Raw genomic sequence first — 5,604 nt, 5'->3', positions numbered from 1 at the left:
ACCATTCAAACCATACATTAGTAGGCAGTTCACAAAGATGAAGAAATGATAAAAGGGGGCTAGATTTAATGCAAATGTGAGGCTGTCCATGCCCAGAGCTAGTGGGGCAGCTCCTCTAAAGGGGGCAGCTGCCACTCTAAGTGTCTAGGATTAGCGGAAAACGGGAAAATGAGTTTTTATGAACGTTCCCAATTTTTAATCACTGAGAGGCCAAACAAAGCACAGCTTCCATCCCTTTGGCACAGAAGCTGCCTATCTGTACACTCTGCTCAGAGGAGCAGAATTTGCCTGGGATTCTGGGATTGTGCCAGGCGAACAAAGCACCCACAGCACCGCCGAAGGGAAAGGGGTATGCTGGAAACGCAGCTGGTCTGCAGCCCACCGCTCCCACCTCCTCACCTCAGTGGCTGAACAAAGGTGGAGAGGTGGGAGTAAGGAGGACACTGAATGCTGGGACTGAGGAATTTGGGGTTCCTTTGTGTATAGTTTGACACTTGTCAGGGGCTTCTTATGATCTTGTGGAAACAAACTTTCTTTATTAGTTAAGCGAGAGTCTATAATGGCAAATATATTAGATTGATGGTTAAAATATTTTGCTAACTAAGTGCAGTATGTACAAATTTTAACTGACATGTCCCTAAAGGAGATTGATAATCAAAGCAGCTGTAAATCACCGGTGTGCTTGACACTGTGACGTGTTCCGGCTTCATCGCCACAGGTCAGGGTAGGCAGCACTCTTACCTCCATTATAAAGCAAATAACTTGGACGCATTGTTAAAGACTTTTTATTTAAAGCCGTGTCACTTGCTAGAGGTCACAGGAAGCAGGACCGGTGTTTAAAAATGTGGTATGACCTAAAGCCTGAATTTTTCTGCTGCACTATTTCATTCTGTTTTCTATAACAGCAGCTGAAGGAGCCACATAGCAACTTAATTTGTTGCTGAGATACAGAGATGTATAAACGTAAACATCATTCTCAAAGAGTTGACTCTGTTACACTAAAAAGGTATTCACATACAAAAAGTTAACCCACTTAAATAAAACGGTTAAATATAAGAGCTGCAAAACAGAAAAAGCACCTATAGTAGTACAATACTATAATTAAAATTTTAATATCATCAATGAAAGATTGAATAAATCCTGCTCTATGAATATAAGAGCTGAAAAGCAAAACCAAAATTCCTTGTCCCACTCAAAAGAATCAGTGGAAGTGAATACTTGTGACTTTATTCTAAATGCTCTTTTTTAAGAGTTTGAATAAAATAAGAATGAAATAGTTTCACATCAAACTAAAAATTATGATAGAAGTCAAAGAACTAGAAATGTAAGTTTTGCTGTTTAGTGGAGAGGCTCTTAGAATCCAATTAAACAATTTTCAAGGAAAGAAATTTCAGAAGCTAGTATTTTAGTTGCAGTAGATTTTGCTTAGCTGATAGAGACAAATGTGCAGAATTAACTACAGCAGAAGTAGGTCCCTGCCCTCTTGTGGCTAAATGAAAGTATTACAACATTTTCCCTTAAAACATGGAATAGTGGACTTCTTAAAGCCAAAATTTTATTAATATTAATATCCTTCCTATTTCAAAAATAAATGACAAATTTAATTTAAAAAAAACAAATGAATGAATAAATAAATAAACAAACAGAAGTGCCTTTAAGATATATTACAAGTGGTTCAGTAAAGGAATAACTGGGAAGGCCATTTTAACAAGTTTTATAGAAAGAGAAAATTGCATTTGGTATGCTAATTAAAAAGATTTCCATCCTGGGCACTAAAAATATGGATCAAGTGATCAAGCAATAGAGAACTAGAATTTGAGGAATTTAGTTAAGTGGTTAATATGATAAGTAAATGGTCTTCCCAATACCAGATGTGTGACTGAGCTATTGGAAGTGTTGGGTCATGCTATCCTTGCCTGAGTCATCTAAAAGGTGCAGTCACTTCCATGTGGTGGTTAGGGTGGCAGCATCTTGGTTGGGACACCAGCTGGCTTAGGGGTAAGGCCATGAGGTTTTCCAGAATATTCTGGGCGAGACTCATTCATCATGCAGAAATCCAGTCTGCTTGGGACAAATGTGGGCAGTGAGTGTGGCTTTGTCAGACTAGTCTTTCCCTCAAGAGCATGTACAATTTGTATCTTAAATTCTATTAACTGAATGAAATAAGATAATGTATCTGCCCCATATTTCTAAGAAATTCAGATCACTTGTAAAAACTGTATGCTGGCGTATGCATTCTGAAGTGTTTAGAGATGAAATATACTAGTATTTGCAATCTACTTTGAAATGCATCAAAAAGTAAAATGGAGGTCTATGGCCATGCCACCCTGAACGAGCCCGATCCCGTCTGAAATCGGAAGCTAAGCAGGGTCGGGCATGGTTAATACTTGAATGGGAGACCACCTAGGAAGACCAGGTGCTGTAGGCATAAAAAATAAAAAATAAGGGATTATAAGCTGACAAGGTCCTTGCAATCCATGAGGTCAACCAAGGGTTGCCTAGCCTAAAAAAAAAAATGAAGTAAGATGGAATAATGAATGGACAGAGGGATGGATAGATGCAAATATATGCAATAAAGCAAACACACTGACATTTTAACTGTGTATCCAGGAGACTGATATTTAGATGTTCATTGTACAATTCTTTCAATGTTTGTGTATGTTTGAACACTTTCATAATAAAATATGGCAAAATTCCTCTATTTTGAAATCTATCAGGATGAGTTAGAAGCAAAAGATAGTTTTAAGGAGATGAATAAATTCATCTGTTGACTTCAGCTTTTAAAGCTTCTTGATTAACATTTATCAAGTAAAATGATTTTGGCTTTTATTGCGATTAATACCCAGCATGTTCTCCCAGCAGTAACTGAAACATGGATCCAATTGAGACACCATAGCATGGCCATGTCAAGAAATCATCAGCATTCACATGGTCTATTGAAACAGTAATGACAGCTGCAAGCTAACATGGACATATATGAATTTTTATCAATGTCAGTCTCTCCAGACTGTAAGATCTATGAGAATATCTGATTTTTCTCATAATTACATATTCACATAGTGCCTAGCATGGTAATTGACAGAGTCGTGTTAAAAAAAAATGTATTGAATAAATGAATGAATGAATAAATCCACATTTTATTTTCTGCTCATGTATAATCAATAGATGTATAATTAATGACAAAAGTCCTGTAACTAAAGATTCACCAAATGTTATGCCAAAATGAGGAAAAATTTTTTTGAATGAATGAAAAGAATAAAGATGCTGCTGTTTTTGTTGTCTGTAGCTAGAAAATCTGCATTTGACTCATAATTGCAGTAGTTTATTTAGGGAGAGATTACCATTCCTACCAACTTTATTAGGAATATTTTTATACAGTCTCCAAAGAAGTCAGCAGAAATGAACTTTTTGCAGTTATACATAAATCATGGATTCCTCTTTTAAAGAGAATGTAGACCAACTGCCCTTTACATTCATTTTGTGAGAATGTATATTTCAAATTAATTAAGACAAATCATGTGGCAGAGACCGTTGCCAGTGACCCATAGAGCAGATTCTGGACAATTCCCAGAGAAAAGAGTTTCTCCTGGAGCCCTTCCTGGGTTTCTGTGATTCAGCTGACATTTTAGAGAGGGTCGAATTAGTGGCTTTCATCAAGGGAGAGCCACATACTTGTGAGAAACAGATGCAGTCCTCCAAAACAATGGTTCTCAACATGTGGTCCCTGGACAAACAGCATTAGCGTTACTATAAACTTGTTAGAAATGCAACCCTTGGGTCCACTCCAGACCTACTAAATCAGAAACTCTGAGGGTGGGACCCAGCAATTTTTGTTTCAAGAAGCAAAATGATTCTGACACATGCTAAAGTCTGAGAGCCTTGTTACTCAAAATATGGTCCATAGGCCAGAAGCAGTAGCAACAGTACCTGAAAGCTTTTTAGAAATGCAGGATTTTGTGCCCTGTTCCAGACCCACTAAATCTGAATCTGCAGTGTAACAAGATCCCCATGTTAGTCACATGCACATTAAAATTGGAGAAGCTCTGCTCTAAAGCAGAGTGGAACATTTTGTCATTGAGAATTACATTTGTAAAATCCCTATGGTATTGGGCACGGCATGGATGAGAGCATTGAAGTTTCTAGATTCATCACTGTTTTAGGCAGATGAAACTGAAGCCCCTCATTAGAATCCCTTGACGTATAAAAAATTGTTATGGCAGAAGTTTGTAAAAGCGGGGGAATTGAACCAATCTTTGAGTAGTTTCAACTCAAGTGAATGTAGGGTTTTCTCTTGATATCCCATTTTAAAAGACCCGAATTTCTCCATTTATTGGCTATTGATATTAGGCAAGTCACTCTACCATTACAAGCAATCATTTCCTCTTTTAAAAATGGGAACTATAGGTTTGTCCTAATTAGGTTCCAGTTTTATCCAGGGCATCCAGTAAAAGTGGCTTGCAAACTCCAAATCCATATAGAAATGAAAAGGACAGTGTTGTTATATAAAGACCATCTCCTAAAAGGCAAATTTTCTCTTCTTTATTGAATGCTTCGAACTTTGAGGACTCTGAGAAATTATCGTTTCTATAAATTGGTACTTTGTTAAATTATTATTTGAGGAGAAAGATTTTCATTTAAAGAGAATCCAAAGCGACCAGTAAACCTCATCTTTGATTATATCACCAAGTTCTTGAACCACAGATGAAGTATCAAGCTCTGTCTTGGAAAAAATTAAATGACATCCAAAGCCTCATAGAGTTAAGTACCTTATGAGAGTATCACCTTGGATTTTTGCTGTTGGGGTATTTTACTGGTGAAATTCATACCAGACCATAGGACTTTTTCTTTTCAAATAATCAAATTCCACTGAAACTGTCCATTGTGCCATACACTGAATTAGGAAACAAATTATTTTAGATGATAAATTTCACTTCACTTACAGGAACATACAAGTCTGACAACTTAAAGAGTAAGCCTCTTGGAATAAATAAAATTTTAGTATTATCAAACATCCCTTCCTTTTCAACATCAAAATGATGTAAAGACCACTCACACACCTGCACTTGTGTAATACACATGCAGATGACAGAGGAAACTCTTGAGAACAGAAATTTTGGTCTCAAGTGCTAAGCAAAGTTTGGAGCATCAGTTATAGGCATATCTAATTTTATCGTGTTTTGCTTTATTGTGCTTCACAGGCATTGTGTTTTGTTTTGTTTTGTTTTTACAAACTGAAGGCAAGTCCTTCATTAACAAAAAGATTATGACCTGCAGTGGGCTGGAATCGAACTCGAAATATCTCCGAGGTATGCCTGTGCTCTGTCTTAGATCATAACTTTCCCCAAGGATGGAAATGAATGCTTGGTGAATGAATGTAGCCTTTGTATCTTGGAAGTTTTGATTTGGGCGATACATATTTTGGCTAACAGCCAGTGTACAGACTAATTAAATAGAACCCACATACATAAGCCTAACTTATTTTAGAAAGAGTTCTGATAATATCCAGTGATTTAAAGGGGGGAAATCTTGACGTTTGATTCAATAGAAAGTTCAGTTCAAAGGATGTTATTATTTAAGGTAAAGGTCTTATATGCTGTACTCAGT

At 36.8% G+C, this 5,604-nt stretch overlaps 1 protein-coding gene and 1 pseudogene across 1 annotated transcript in view; one reads left to right on the top strand and one right to left on the bottom strand.

Annotated features, from left to right (window-relative positions):
• PLCB1 (phospholipase C beta 1) overlaps positions 1–5,604 on the bottom strand; it is a 650,597-nt gene that overhangs the window by 111,698 nt on the left and 533,295 nt on the right. The window lies entirely within an intron of this gene.
• Positions 2,310–2,428, top strand: LOC111746948 (annotated as a pseudogene).

The sequence above is a fragment of the Pteropus vampyrus genome, unplaced genomic scaffold, assembly GCF_000151845.1.
Source record: "Pteropus vampyrus isolate Shadow unplaced genomic scaffold, Pvam_2.0 Scaffold7, whole genome shotgun sequence".
Lineage (NCBI taxonomy): Eukaryota > Metazoa > Chordata > Mammalia > Chiroptera > Pteropodidae > Pteropus > Pteropus vampyrus.
The sequence above is the reverse complement of the archived record's forward strand: the minus strand, read 5'-3'. Positions and strand labels throughout refer to the sequence as shown.